The sequence below is a fragment of the Lactuca virosa genome, chromosome 6 (genome assembly GCF_052849685.1).
Source record: "Lactuca virosa cultivar CGN04683 chromosome 6, Lactuca_virosa_CGN04683_v6, whole genome shotgun sequence".
Taxonomy (NCBI): domain Eukaryota; kingdom Viridiplantae; phylum Streptophyta; class Magnoliopsida; order Asterales; family Asteraceae; genus Lactuca; species Lactuca virosa.
Genome location: NC_136431.1, coordinates 207,454,732 through 207,471,966, shown reverse-complemented (window position 1 = coordinate 207,471,966; position 17,235 = coordinate 207,454,732).

Below are 17,235 nucleotides of genomic sequence, written 5' to 3'. Positions count from 1 at the left end.
TTTACCCAACAAGATCCAGAATTTAAGTTTGCTTTAGAATATGATTCTATCTGGATTTTCATTTTAATTCTTCATTACAAAATACATTTTCCATAACTTACTTGTCACTGACTACACTGGTCAAACAGGTAATTTTGTTTACAATTTTTCACACTTATGTTAAGTTGTGATTTGTAACAAAATTTTAGCCAACCTTCGAAGATTTTTTAAAATATGCCCTTCGATACTCCTCTATGAGTAGTCGTTTGTAATTCACAAGAAACCACACAAGATGTTTGACATCTCTCTTAATTTAGAACGAAGCGATCTTTGCCTGGGATCTTACTGCTTTATGTCGAATTTTTACTGACATCACAAATCTAAAAAAATTTATCTTGATCTCATCACATTCTTTGCCACACATTCTCATACACATAAATCCTTGAGCTTCTGAGTAATACCAACTCAGGCTGATGATTTCGACAAGTATGGCGTATGACTTCGCTTTTCATCCCAAAAGTGAAAGAGTCTTACCTCCATGCCGAAGGTTTATGATGGTTCTTATCTCAATGGTACACTCGAAACGATTGATGGATGTAACGTTCTGGTTCCTACGTGGTTTTCAAGGAAAAGTGATCATCACTTTTTCAGACGTGGCTAACTTTACGGCTACAGGTCCGATTTTCTTGGTGACACGTGGCTTAGCATTTAATTCTCAAACCGCTTCAAGTTCAAATGGGCTTTACGTATAAAAGGGGTTTTGGGGGTTTCATTCCAATTTTACGCATTCAAAATATCCCCAAATTGATCTAATCTCTTTTCTTCTCAAATTCTCAAACCCTAACAATGGCAGCCACAAATGCTCATGTTGATCCATCTCAGACAACCGATGATATTACTTCTCAACCGCTTATGAAGATTCAAAGAACTAACCTCCAAGTTCAAGATGATGTTACTCTGTATCATGAAGGTTTGAAAATGCTCATCGTTGCTTTAAAACACTCGGTTCTGTCAAAGGCCATGTTTTCTTCTTTTGATGTTCCATTATCTTGGTTATCCCTTGCTGGTTCGACTGCGGTGTATAGCAAGACGATCAAGGTTATTACCTTCAAGTTGATCAATGATAAGAAGTTCAAACTCACCAAGAAGTTGTTTGCTCAGATCTTGGAACTTCCTACTGTTGATTCTTACTATACGGTTACGAATGAACAAGTCATTCATATTCTCAATGAGATGGGTTATCAACTGCTACTTACTAAGATAAGTGATTTCAAGAAATGTTCTATACCATGTTTATGGAATTTTATTTTTGGGATTTATCTTCGATACTTGACTGGTCGAAGTGTTGGATTAGATAAAGGGAAATTGGAAATTTATGCCTTGGTGGCATGCATCTATTATGATATTCCTGTTGATTATACAACTCAGTTATGGGATGAGTTTTTCAAAAGTGTTAGCAACACGAATGTGGTAGACGGGATATCATGTGCTCGATACTGGAGTTTGATTCTACAATATACATATGAGAAGGAATGAATTCAAGTTCCTGAAGATGAAGAAAAAGCTGAATTTTTGTTGTATCACTTTCCGAAGTCAGTGGAAGATAATTTGGATATGTTTCCAAGCGTTGCTCGTATTCCGGATAACATGCTTCGAAAAGTTGATCCCTCAAATCCGGTGCTGGTGGCATACAACCAAACAATCAATCCTTCGACTGAAACGGGTGTTCTTTTATCTAAGAGCATAGGAGGTACATCGAAAAAGAGAAAGGAGTCAAAGAAGGATGTTAAGGGTAGTCCTTCGAAACCCAGTCCTGAGAAAGTAGAGAAAGTCGTCAAAGCTACTCCAAAGAAAGTGGTTAAGTCTGATCCACCACCAAAGCATGTTCAAAAGCCTCCTATTGAAGAATCAAGTTCACCTGAGAAGTATGTCATACCTCACAAACTGGGATTTTGAAAAGAACTTAAGAAAATAGCTCACAGGACAAGTCATTCACCATAGAGGTCTAGTAGTTTTTCTCCAAAAGGTGTTTCGAAGGTTATTCGCAAACCACAAATCAATCAAAAGGGCTTAGTCATCTGTGAAATTCCCATACCTGTGTCACCAGGTTCTAAAAAGCAGAGGGCTAAAGACATGGAAAAACGCATTTCAAAGAAGAAAAGGAGAGTGGTAATTGAAGATGAAGATGAAGTTATACCAGAATCGCCAGTTCGTGATGAAAATATAGTTGTTCAATCACCAACGAGGGATTCTCCAATCCAGTCAACTTTCAAGGAGATTGGAAATCTTGGTGGCTCTGTTAACACATCTAATGTGGACACAACCACTAATCTAGGTGAACATGCAAAACAATCAATTCCTGAGAAGACGTTTGTCACACCACCCGGAGTCTCGAATGTCGAATCAGTTTCTGAGGAGGTTCGAACTTCTGGCATCACTGCGAACGTATCTGATACGGATGTAAATGTCAATAAGGGTGAAGGAGTATCAAATAATGCAGCTCAAGGTAATCCTAACCTTGTTATTTCTTTTGACACTTCTACAGTTGATAAAACCACCTCTTTACCACTATTTCAAACCAATCCTTCTACTACTTTACCTCAATCAACCAATTCACCAACTTTTGAAAACATAATCAATAAACCTATCACTTCTCTATTTTCATCCCAATCCACTGATCCCAACATTGTTCAAGAAGATGACCACAGTGAAGACAAAGGGTTTTATGGGAACGTTTGTTGAAATCGAATTTGATCCGGAAGAAAAAAATATTCCAGATCATATGTTGATGTCTGGGAAACAGTTTAAAATCCTCAACCGAAAGCTTAACTCTTTGTTACAGCTTCAAGCAGATGCAGGGGGTAAGCATTATGTGTCTGGTATCGAATTCGATGTTATGCTCAAGGCTCAAGAGCATAGACTTCGAGATGCAATTGACTTGGTTGATCAGAACAATGAAAAGAGGGTGACAGCACAGTCTTCTTCACTTAATGAAGAGGTAAAAGATTAGAAAGCTATTGCAAGGGAAAGGAATTTCTTGTTTGTTCAAGATGTCATAAAGGTTCGAGAAGATGTCAACTTCAAAATTGAGTAACTTCATGTTGATATGTCGAAAGAGATTGCAGCATTAGATCACAATTATTTCTTTCTTCACAAGAAGGTGGATATTATTGTTGATGTTGTAACTAAAGTTGTTGAATGGTATAATTCTCTACTTCCAAAGGATGACAAGATGGCAGAAGAAGAAGTTAAAAGTTTTGGTAATGTTGATAAACTGTTGGTTGAGTTGAAAGGTTTAGTCTTGAAGTCTGGATTTGTTTCATCTTCGTTGATTTCTCCAGAGCTTCTATCTGAGAAGTTTAAAATGTTGGAGTCTACCATTCAAAAGGAGCTTACACCTCTAGCGAAGCTAATCAACTTAATGCCAACTGATGCCTCACCTGTTCATACAGGGGTGCAAGGGGGAGAAAAGGATGGTGTTTGCATAAATATGAAAGCTGGTACAAGAGGTAGTGGTTCTGGTAAAACTGATGATGATGTGAAAGTAGTTGGAAAGATTTTGACTACTCAAATTCCAAATTCGTTACCAAAAACATCCATGATAACAACATCAACAACAACAACAACAACAAAACCAATAACCAAGGGCATTGTGATTGGATCTGCTGGTGGAGGTTCAAGTTCTTCGAAACCACCTCCTACTACTCAAGAAATGAAGAACATAGGAAACAGTATTTTTACTGAGCTTTCTGCCAAAGAAAAGAAAGTTGCTCTTGAAAAAGAGATGGAGAAACAAAATCAAATCCAGAGTATTCTTCGTCAAAGAGAAAATGACCCTCATGGTCTCAACAAAGGTGATCCTACAAAGTTTTATTCTTATGAGTATATCGAAGCTTTGGTTGTTTCAGGGGAGATTCATGACTTCGAAAAAGCACCTAAGAAAAGTTACGATACAGAGAACACTAATTTTAATCAGTTGGACTTTCCAATCAACAAAATGATGTTCTTGGATGAGCAGTTTGAGATTGCAGAAAAATATAAAGACAAAGTTGAGTTTAAACGCATGAAGTTTCGATTCCATGCAGTGCTTCGAAAAAGGGAGGAGGATATATGGTCTCGAGTCAAGATAGTTCGTGTTCTCAGTATATCCAAAGATGTTCTATTTGAGGGTATGTTGCAGAATTATCGATATCATGCAGTCCGAGCCAACAATGTTGTATTTGACTTCTCAGTTGTAGACTTCCCTTTAATGAATCTACATGATTTGCTGGTTGTTGTGAAGATTTTGAAGAGTGTTGATGTTTCGAAGCTACAAGTGACGAACAAAGAAGATTTCTTTTATTGGTTTTGCTCACGTGAAGGTGTTTACTGATGGTTACTATGGTTCTTTGGCATTAATAGACGTTGAGTTAGCTCAAGCATTGGATAAATAGATCACTGTTCCTCAATCTATGTTAAAGAGTAAGGCTAGTTTGAAAGATTATGAAGATGGAGAGATTTTCTTTAAACCACTAGGAATTGTGTTTGTTGGCAAAAACAAGAAGGGAAACAACACAAAATTTATGTTTCAAGTGTGTGATGTTGAGAGGTATACCATGCCTCATTACACAAATCTCATGGTTCGAATGAACAGTTGTGCCAAGAACAACGAAAAGGAAAAGGCTGAAATTCGAAAGGTGATCAATTGGTATGCTGAAATTCAAAGAGTTGTTCACCAAGTTGCTAAGATGCTAATGTCTTAGATTCGAAATTTCTCACAAAGGGGGAGAATGTTGGGGTCGAAAGTGATTGTGAGATGTCTAAAATGTCTAGGGAATTCAGTGTGTCGAAAGTCAGTTTGTAAAGTTTATTATAAGGGCATTTATGTAAGGTCGAGTCCCTTATATTTTGTTTTTGTATGCTTTTTTTTATCCCTATAAATATGGGATGGATACATGTTTAGAGGATAGCATGAATACTTGCATTGTACTCTCATATTCTCTTGTATTCTCTGAAAGCATAAATTGAGCCAACCAGATTATATTTAGATCTTGTGTTCTAAATCATTTCTTAACTCTGATCTCGTATTGCAAACTCGATTCAATCTACACTACATGGAGAATCCAAATCAAACAATTTTTTTTGAAGAATGCTAACAAAAGAAACTTAGTCAGAAACAAAACTCACCCCTTGACTAAATACAATTACCAAGTCAATTGAAACCAAATATAAAACAAAAACTCATACATGAAATTTGGCAACCGAAAGAAACTCGATTCATGATTCATGATTATAAACATAATTGCAAAGAAGCTAAATTAACTAATTAATCATGACCAAAATTACTTTCCCCTAGTTCCTTTAGTTGAATATTATCTCTTTTGTGTAATCACCCTCCTCTAGTTTCCACCATCAGTATCTTTTAAAAAACTTTCGGTTTGGTATTTTTTTTGCCAATAATGTTTCTTTTATGCTCTCTTCATTATATTTGCAACTTTTTTGGAAACTTCATTGTTATCCTGGTTCTCATTATGGATAGTTTGTGTTTATCAATAGGATTAGTGACAAGGGAGGATTTTCTTTTTTTATAACGGCTGAGATTTTAATAGAAACCAACTAGTAAAAAACTAGCCAAACAAAAACAACAAGAAACATCAAACAATGGGTTTTGGAGCCAACCCACCCAGTTAATTACTTTTTTGGACCTAGCATTACACCATAAGAAAATTTGAGTGACAAAATTGTCAAAAAACTGCCCCATTTTCGGCTTTTGGGTCGCAAAAAGCAAGGCATTTCGAAATTTCCAAATGTGCCACCAAGCAGAAAAAAAATAATCCCTTCACCCACGTTTTGGCTTTTCTAGGAAGATGAAGGGACGTGAACCAAGAGCACCAATCAGAGAAAGAGAGAAAAGTATCAACGTCAAGGCCCCACCAACGAAAAATTTGCTCCCTTAACTTCGAGGCAAGCCAATAAGAAAAGAACAAATGATAAGAACTTTCCAAGGCAGCATCACAAATCGGGCAAAGCAGAGAAGGCACATCAACCCCACGTCTATCAAGATTAACTCTAGAAGGAAGTGTATCCATAGAAAACCTCCAAGCAAGAACGTTCACCTTAATAGGGATCACCTTACACCACCTTGTAGAATGAGATGAAGATGGTAAGATGTTGTCATCCAAGAAATTACGGGCAGACCCCACAAAAAACAACTCGTCACCTGTAAGAGACCAAAACCATCTGTATGTAGAGGAAGAAAAGGAACAGGAAGCAATTAAATCCAAGAAAACTTGTCATTGGGAGTTTTCAGCCCCTCCCCTAGGAAACCTGCGGAAAGAAACCCACAAAGAGGAATGCTCCAACTTCTCTTTAACTTGAATAGATTTATTCAACTCCAAATTATATATTCTTGAGAATTGAGATTTTAAAGAAGAATCATCAATCTACACATCCTCCCAAAATAAAGTAAGAGCATCATCACCAACCATCTTTTTGCAAAACTGAAATAAATCTAATCCTTTCTCAGACAACTTAAATTTTATTTCACGATATCGATCCAAATAGAAGAACTACCGGTAGGCAAAGAACACCCAATCAAAGATTTTTCTCCATAAATCGCCTTAACGACTTTCACCCACAGGGCATCTTGGCTAGAAAGAAACCTCCACACCCACTTGAATAAAAGTGCACGATTCAGGGCAAAAACTTTGCACACCCCTAAACCACCATTACTTTTATGCGCTAAAACCTTCTTCCAATTAATCTAAGTGGTTTTTTTCTTCTCATCCATCTCTGCGCCAATAAAAAATTTGTTGCACAAAGCTTCAAGGTCCTGCAAAACCCCAATAGGGGCTTTAAAAAAGACATGAAAAAAGTAGGAATAGAGCCCAAGACTGACTTAAGTAACGTCAATCTCCCACCAACTGATAAAGTCTTAAATTTCCATTTAGAAAGTCTCGCCACAACCTTTTCCACCACGTCTTTCCAAGACTTAGCACAGTTCATCACACCACCTACAACCGAGCCAATATACGGGAACGGAGTGACCATATGGCCACATCCTATATGATTCGCCAAATAATAAACCTGCTTAGAAGGAACTCCAACACCAAGAAAAGAGCTCTTAGAAATATTAATTTTCAAGCCCGGGGCTCAAAAGAAACATTGGAGAACTCGAACAATGGCATAAACATTTAACTCCTTCCACTCGCCCATAAAGATTGCATCATCCGCATAAAAGAGACGAGAAATACAAAGATTAGACTATGAATCGAGAGATATACCAGAGAAAAGACCTCGATCAATCACCCTAATAAAAGCCACATGCAAGCTTTCCATCACCAGAATGAAGATAAAATGAGACAAAGGACCACCCTGTCTGAGACCTTGAAAAAACTGGAACTCATCCGTCGCCGCCCCATTCACAAGAACCAACGCCCTAGAAGAGGTGAGGCAACCTTGTATCCAACCCCTCCAAACAAAACCAAAACCCATTTGACAAAGAACATCATCAAGAAAGTCCCATCTCACCGAATCATAAGCTTTTTCAAAGTCTACTTTAAACACCATTGCCTTCTTTTTCTTCCTCTTACACTAAGAGATAACCTTATTCATAATCAAAGGGCCATCTAAAATTTGTCTACCTCTAACAAAAGCAGACTTCTCCGAATTAACCAATCCTTCAATCACCAAAGGCAAACGATTAGACAGAATCTTACCCACAATCTTATACCGACACCCAATAATACTGATAGGTCTAAAGTCCTTGGTCAACTTTGCATCAATGACTTTAGGAATCAAATAAAAAAATGAAGGCTTGTACCCTTTCAGAAAAGAAAAAGACCGAAAGAACTCCAGGATCGCAGCAACAAAATCAGCCCCAAGAATATGCCAAAACCATCTGATAAAATCAAAAGAGAAGCCATTCGTACCTGGGGATTTATCAATCCCACAATCCCAAACCGTTCTCTTACTCTCCTCGGGAGTCACATCCTCCTCCAAAACTACAGTCTGAGTAGAACTGAGAATAATAGAAAACTCATGATTAACCAACGCATAAGCCTCCATCGGTTTAGCAAACCGATTTTTAAAATGATCCAAAAACTCAGCTTTCACAAGAGATGGGTCATCTACCCACTCTCCCTCATGTAGAATACCACAGATTGCCAGTTGTCTTCTTTTTTTTTTGTTAAGAATCCCATGAAAATATTTCAAATTTTCATCTCCTTGAATTACCCAACAAATCTTAGCTTTTTGCGCCACATCCTTAGCCTCAATCTGACCAATTTTCACACTCTCTTTAACAAGAGTCGCACGAGTCACAATATATGTCAGATCAGCAACACCTTGATCAATTTTTTGATCAATTTTAGAAAACTTCTTGAGAATATCAAATTTCAGAGCAGCCTGAGATTCTTTAATTTTAGAATTCCACAGCCTAATATTACTTTTTAAGGCTTTCAAATTTTTTCAAAGCAACCATCGCATTTGAATCAATGACACCATCATTTTTTCATGATTCTTCCACTACCTGATCAAAGCCATCCATAACAAACCACGAATGGAACACTCTAAAAGGCGTAGGACCATAATTCACAACCGATTCTTTTAAAAGAATAGGACGATGGTCCGATAAATAACGATCAAGAATCACACCTGAAATCTTCGGAAAAATCTACAAAAAAAACTTCAGAAATAAGAAATCTGTCCAATTTACTCATTTTACCTGCAATTCTGTCTGACCAAGCAAAAGAGGAGTCACCAAGCAGGACATCAAACAAGGATGCATTAGTTATGAAATTATTGAAAACCGCCGCATCCATGGCATTAAATACCGACCCATACCTCTCACTTTCACACCGAACTTCATTAAAATCACCAATAACAATAGTCTCCTCGTCCCACCTGTTAATCTCCCCAGAAAGATGATCCCAAATAATTCTTTTTTCCACACATGATTAGGGAACATAAATAGACACCACTAATAAATTCGTGTTCGTAGGAATCCAAATCCCCTCAATAATAATAAAATCAAGTTTAACAAAAATCTTAGATTTTGAAAATCTAGATTTATCCCAAATACACAAAATACCAACCGACGAACCTCTAGCCAAGCTACAAGCATGATCAAAATCAAGGTTTCCCAAATGGATCTCATTAAAGCCACATCAACTCGCCTTCTTTTCGTTTCTTGCCGGGATAAGAAAGAAACATGATGCTTTCCACATAAATCTCTAATCCAAGTGTGTTTCAGCCCCTTCCCTAACCCTTGAATATTTAGGGATAAAAAACTCATTGATTAACATTCAAAACTCCAAAAGTATTAATCAATTCCGGAATATTTTGCATGCACCCTTCCATAGAATATCTCATAGCTTACCCAATATCAATAAAAGCATTCAATTCTTCTAACATAGAAAAGGTTTGAGGCCTTTTAAGAATTCTTACCGAATCCCCCAAAGATGTTTGAGAGGCCGGATTTACCCATCTGTCTCCCTTAGCTTTTGGTTTATCATTTGCATTTCGAGAAAAATGTTTCTTGGGACAAGTACTAGCTGCATGATCTGACCCGGTCGAGGATGAATCCGAGAGAGGGGAAAACAACATGGCAAAGAATATAATTCTAATGGAATCGTCGAAGATGAAGTGGTAGTAGATAAGCAGAGGACGTTGATGAATATGAATAGCAAAATGAAATTTGTTATGTTTAATAATAATAATAATAATAATAATAATAATAATAATAATATAGTATTGACAATAATAACAAAACAAAATTATAATTTTTTAAAGAAATTATTTTTTATATTAAGCAATCACATAGGTTTGCCTAAGCCCTTACCATTTGTAAATATGCAAACTCATCTTCTTTCTTGTCAAACTTGAAATACATGTTGCAATGCCATAAGTACAATCCATGATTTTATAAAATATAGTCCATCGTGAGTGATTCTATTTATTCACTCTTATTATTAAATATAGTTTAGGACCTAATATAGTGTACAATAAAAAATATAAGAAACATAGTCGTGACGTATGGTTTTAGAATCAATTAATCTTATAGGTGATTGATGTTTAGGATGCAAGTGAGTTGGAGGGATATAATGGTACATGTTGATAACCAGATCTATTAATGAAATAACAATAAATATGTCTAAATTGGGTTTATTTTGAAAAAAATAGGTTTAAAACGGAAAAAATACAAAATATTAGAGTATTTTATGAAAGGAAAAAAAACAATACACATGTTGGTAATCAGCTAGGGGTGGGGGGGGGGCTGAAATAACAAGTAATAGGTAAAAATTGAGTATTTTTGGAAAATATAGATCAAAAAAGGAAAATAAAAAAAGTCAAAATATATGGTCTTTTATGAAAAAAAAACAATTGTTGATATTGTTTTAAATTAATAATTATAAATAATAAAAATATTTGTTGGAATTATAAATTAGTTATTTTGTGTCAATGATACATATTTGAAATAGTATTTGAGTGCATTGATGTGTTTATAATTACAAAACTTTTATGGAGCAATTGAACACCCGTTAATATGTATGTCCACTTGGTTAACATGATGTCTAATTCTCAATAAACAAATGATCATTTTGTAAATAAAGGTTGACAGCTTGCGCATAGCAGCAAGTTTATTAATTTTACATGTAAAATTATCTTGGTAATTTATATATTTAAGATAAATACACACAAAATGGTTAAAAAACAAAGGCAAAAAGGACCAATTTATTAATATAAATTAAGAATAAATAATTATATAATAAAAATAAAATTAAAAAAGACAAATTGAGGCCCAAGAATAGGCAAGAAAGTAGGTCTGAGAACAGGAAGTCCTTGCAGCATCGTAATATCCTAAGCGCATTAGTTACTTGGGGTACTGAAGACAGTATTTCCAAGCTTGTTAAAAACTTGGTTGACAATGCAAGGCTGGAGCAACAAGGCAAAAAAGAAGAGTGCATTCAGGAGGATAGAACACGGGACGACACCAACGTTAGACAATGTCGCTATAGGGTTGCAGATGAGCATTTCACAGCAGCAGTGAAAGTATTATGTTCCTCGGGGGTTTCTCATATAGGGATGATACCACGAAGGCATTGGAGGATAAGAATCCACACAAGCCACCACCATCGATGCCATGTTCAGTACCTTTCCTTGTAGTGGATATTGATAATGTCCTTAGAAGCATTAAATCATTCCCTAAAGGAACCTCGTGTGGGAGAGATGGGTTGAGAGCTCAATACATTTTAGATGCTCTTTGTGGAGAAGGTTCAGCTATAGCCAAAGACGTCCTACATGCTATTACACTTGTGGTTAATCTATGGCTAGGGGAAGATTCCCTTCGAGTTTGGCAGAATTCGTTGTCTCTGCTCCTCTTACACCGCTCTTAAAACCTGACAAAGGATACGACCTATTGCAGTAGGCACTATATGGAGACGTTTGGTTTCCAAGTTGGCTATGAAAGGTGTTGGTAAAGAAATGTCCAAGTATCTCAATGATTTTCAGTTTGGGGTCGGGGTGTCAGGTGGCGCTGAGGCCGTATTACATAGTGCCAACAGGGTGTTGAGTGAGCGTCACGATGATGGGTCTCTTTCCATGTTTACCGTGGACTTCTCCAATGCCTTTAACCTTATTGACAGATCCACATTACTTCATGAGGTCAGATTGAGGTGCCCTTTTATATCTTGTGGGTAGAATTCCTATATGGTCAAGCAGCAACGTTGTATCTAGGAGACACATATATTTGGTCTACTACTGGAGTTCAGCAAAGAGGCCCCTTGGGACCACTTCTCTTTGCCCTTGTGTTGCACCCGCCCTTGCATAATATTAGAGACAATTGCAAGCTTCTTCTCCATGTATGGTACCTTGATGATGGCACACTTATTGGAGATTCGGAGGAGGTGGCCAAAGCGTTGGACATCATTAAGGTGATTGGCCCAAAATTGGGCTTTCAGTTGAATATCAAGAAAACTGAGCTCTTTTGGCCCCCGTGTGATGGTAGGAAGCTGCGTGAGGGTCTATTCCTAGTTGTCATCGGGAGGCCGCCATTGGGGGTGAAACTTCTCGGGGGAGTTGTTAGTAGAGATGCTAGTTTCGTAAGCAACTTAGCCATAAACAGAGCTGAAAATGTTGTGAATTTGATGCGTCTTCTTCCATAATTGACTGACCCCCAGAGTGAGCTCCTTCCACTTCGGTCTTGTATGGGTATTGCTAAACTTTTCTTTGGGATGAGGACGTACCAACCCGTTCACATGGAGGAGGTGGCGTTGTTCTTTGACAATGGGTTGCTCGGGGCGATTGAGGACATTGTGGTTTGTGGTGGCCCTTTCTTTGGCGACATACAGTGTCGAATTGATTCCATATCCATTAGGTTAGGTGGTTTGGGTTTATACTCAGCAGTAGAGGCTACCTCATAGGCTTATGTTGCCTCAAGGGCCCAATCTTGGGTATTGCAAAACCACATCTTACGGGATAGCGGTATATATGGTATGGATTCTGATTATGCTTGAGCCTTGGCTTCTCTTCATAACAAGCTTCTGAACATTGACCTTAGCAGTTTTACTACTAAGGACACCCCCCCCCCTCCTAAATCCCAGAATACACTAGCGAGTGCCCTTTTTAGTAAAATTGTCCAAGATATGGAAGTACATTTCGACATGTCGGCTCGGCAGAAAGCAGTTTTCCAGTGTTTATATGCACCACATGCTCAATATTTTCTTCTAGCTATCCCTATAGATGGGCTTGACCAACATATGTCTCCCACGGAGTATCGTACTATCCTCAAATATCGACTCATGATCCCAATATTCCCAGCTGACGAGATATTTCTGGTGTGTCGCAAGGCATGTTTGGACTCTTTTGGAGAGCACGCAGTTCAAATACAGGCATGTTATGATTAGGGATGTTTTGGTCGACAAATTTAAGCGTGTCGGGGTTTCCGCCAAGAAAAAGGCACCTGTGAATTTCTTGACTGACCCGACAGAAGGAAGGTCAACCCTTAAACCGGATGACGTTTTGATTTTTGGATGGGTTGGAGTGAAACATGCATGTGTGGACCTTACAGGGAAATCCCCTCTCATGGGCTTAAGGGTGGGGGATTTCACGGTAGGACAGGCTGCATTAAAAACTGCTACATGCAAGGTCACCAAACATGAGAAACCGTGCATGGAAAATCAACACGCGTTCATACAATTTGCATTTGATACGTTTGATTTCCTTGCGTCGGATGCGGCGGAGTTTCTTAATAGAGTACAACAGATCATGCATAGCAATGTTATATCCCCTAGATATATGGATGTAGTCTTCAAAAGAACTGGTTTTACCATACAAAAAGGTTTAACAGCACAACTTGTTGTCTGTTTGCATTCTCGTTCGTTGTACGATGATAACTAAGATTTATTAGCAAAAAAATTATCATATAAAATTAAATTACGCAATAATAAAAAAATTCAACATGTAAAAAAAATTGAGGCTAAAATGGTCATTTTAGAGAGATTTAACATATGAAACTCGTCAGTAACAACATCAAGGACCAAACATGTAATTTTTATCAACTATAATGATCCTTCATGTAAAATTTACAAAACATATACCTAAAATGTAGAACAGGCGCAAACTATAAGAACAAAAAATGTAATTTACTCATTATTTCGTGACATAATGTTTATATAAAAAACTACAAGGACCGAAAGTGTAACTAATCCATTTCGTTTTACAATTAAAAACTATAAGGACAAAAAGTGTAATTTCCTAAGCGAAATACTACAAGGACGAAAAGCGGAATTAGGATGTATGGACTGAATTTTTGCATTCATCCTCACCTCTCTTTCTCTCTCACATACTTCACTACTTCTTGTATACTTGTATATTAGATTATTAGGATACTAGCTTATAGTCCGTGGTAACCATGGTTACAAAAACAATTAATTCTTTTTAAAGTAAAAACTCATATTTATTAGTCAATTATTTTCAATAAATTATTAATCAAATATGATTTTATAGGAGTTTCAATATAGAAATACAATTAATTAACGGAATCATAACCGAAACTTACTCGAGACAAATTTAAATTTATCTCCTAAAAATCAGGGATCAAATAAGTAATTGTTTAATTTACTATCAACATCAATACTTTTTAAAATATAAAAAATAATGAGAAAATGACAAATATCATTTTTATAGAGCATTTGAAAAGAAAACATAAATTATGAGAATGTCAAGGGGCACTAATAACTATTCTTATATTAGTACTAAACGATTCTCGCACGTTGCACAACGAAGATTAAAAATATATTGGTAAGATATTGAAAAATATATGTTTAAAATGGTTATGTTATTGACATTAACTTTGAGATAATATTTTTACACTAATATATATATATATATATATATATATATATATATATATATATATATATATATATATATATATATATATATATATATATATATATAATCTCAATTATTTTGACCAGTAATATTCATTGACATCAACCCACATTCCTCATTAATAGAATTAAATATAATTATCTATTTAGTATTATTTTTAACAATTATTATTATTGATTAATTATATTTTTACTTATGCGATCATTTTCTAATTTCAATAATGATGTTCATTTAAAATACAATTTATTTATAGCTAAATGTAATTTATAATTTGATCTTATTATCATTTAAAATTGTTATTCATTAATTTTAAAACACTTATTATTAATAATAAGTTAAAGAAGACTTATAAGAAACACTTAATATTACTATTAAAATGTGAAACATACACTAAATAATAAAGTGATAAGATAGACAATTTGCATTTCAAAAGAGGCTTGCATGGCTAGTATGACATATCCATGTAATTTGATTTTATTATTTATAATTATTGCTTATTAATTTTAAAACCACTTGTTATTATTAATAAGTGAAAGAAACTTTTAAAAAACATTTATTATTATAATTAAAATGTTAAACATATATTAAAATATAAAGTGATAAGATAGACAATTTGCATTTTAAAAAAAGCTTACATGGATAATATGGATAATATGACATATCCATGATTTTTAATTAATTATTGTTTTGAAGCAACATAAACATACAAACATGTATACAATAGTTAATTAAATATTATATATATCACCTTCCATAACATATGATCAATAACATGAATCTAATCTAATTTACATTAAAATTTCAACCACAACATACAATGATATTCTTAAAAGAATACTTAAATCAAGAAAATACAAAAAAGAATTAGTATATAACAAACTTACAAATTAAAAATTTCAACATAATAACATGGCTCGAAAAATTGTTCAAAGCTCTCAAACCAACAAAAAAACTTTAAACTTGTTTTCTTTGTAAATTTTTTGTATGTGATTAGTATTTGTGTGTCTACTCAAAAAGATTGATCTTTTTATAGTAGAGTATCCATTAATTGTTTATTAAATATATTATATAAGTTATAAAACCTTTGAATTGTTAATCATTATTAAGAGACTTTTGAGTGATATTCATTAAAATTGGAGGTTTCAAATGTATGAGGTGTTTGCAAATTTTTATGTGGGTTTCAAATGCATGAGGTTCAAGTAAAAATGTTAGCTTTATAAGTATTTATGATAGGAAGATTAATTAACATTTTAAGACTTTAATTATTATTTTAGGATTTCAATTATCATTTAACCATTTCAATCATCGTCTTAGGGCATCCATAATGCATTGAACTCCATAAAGTTCAATTGATTGCCACATCATTTTTCTAAATTCCATACGACTCAATTAATTTTTTCCTACAATGCATTGAATTCTATAAAGCTCAATAGAAAATTACAAAAGCAAATTTATAGTATGTATTAAGATTAGAAAACTTTCTTTATTCCCATTGAACTCCAAATTAATTGAATGTCAATGTAGCATCTCACTATGATAGAGTTTCATACATTGAATCACCACTAGACTTGTCACCTCATTCAACCATCCCACCGAACTCGTAATTATGGATGCTCTTAGTAAATGTTTTAATATTTTTAATACAGAAGGGTCGGAAGGATTAGAAAGTTTCAAGGGAATTTGGAAAACTACAGGAACCGGGCGTCGGATTTTACATTTTGTCATAGGATTTTAAAAACGTTATAGACAAATTTGGTGCTAAAAACATATCACAAACTTTAATCTTTTCCAACGATGAACATGAACCATTAAGTAAATGTCATATGCAAACTCCGAGTTTTCTAACACAAGTGTGTTAGGTACAGACAACGGATGTTAGGTTTTTAGATTTATTGAAAAAACATAAATAGTGCTTTTAAAAAGTCACATTTTTCATGCTCCGAATCCTTTTTTAGCTCGGTATTATTTAGACAATTTTCTCACTATCATTTTGTTTGTTACATTCATTTTATGTGTACATAACTATGACTATTTGGTTATTTTTTGTCCAAAACTATATTATTATATACTCTTTCCGTCCCAAAATTATTACCCACAGACAAAAAACACACAGATGAATGAAACATTAATTATCACTAACTTTATTAAATGAAATGACAGTTATACCCTTTTGTTGCATTTAATTTCATTATTTTGTTGCATTTAATTCATGGTAGATTAACTAATAATTAGGGGTATTTTTGTAAAATAGATATTTATTTTTAGAAGTAGACTATTATTTTCGGACAAACCAAAAAGAAAACATGAACTATTAATATGGAACGTAGGGAGTATGTTATACGGTTATCTTAAGAAATATCTTATTATTTTAGACTAGTTTATAAAAAGTCAAAATTTTATTTTTTGAATAAAAAAATCTCGATTATTGGGAAAAAAAAATCAAATTAGCCATTATTCCCGGCTTCACATATTTTAACCGGTAATCGGAACTTTCAGTTAGAAAAATGTAAGGACTTTTCCGTTAATTTGGTTAAAATATTAGTACTTTTCTAAAGAAAACTCAATCTAATCATATGTAATTTTTTTAATCCAAAATTAGCCCGCTCGTGTTTATATGTATCACCTTCATTATTTTCTCTTTATGTACGTTTAATGTTAATTGGTTTTGATTTTAAGCAAAATCACAAACAATGGCGAAAACCAAGAAACTCGTCTTGATGGTTGAATGTTCTTTGAAATGTATATTGCTTTTGCTACTCAATAATCCACTATTGTCTTCGACATCATGCATGTGTTTTTGTGAAGATGAAGTTATAGTAAGCAGGTCATGTAAAATCATAATAATCATTTACTAAATTGATATCAACTATTAAGTTTGATAAT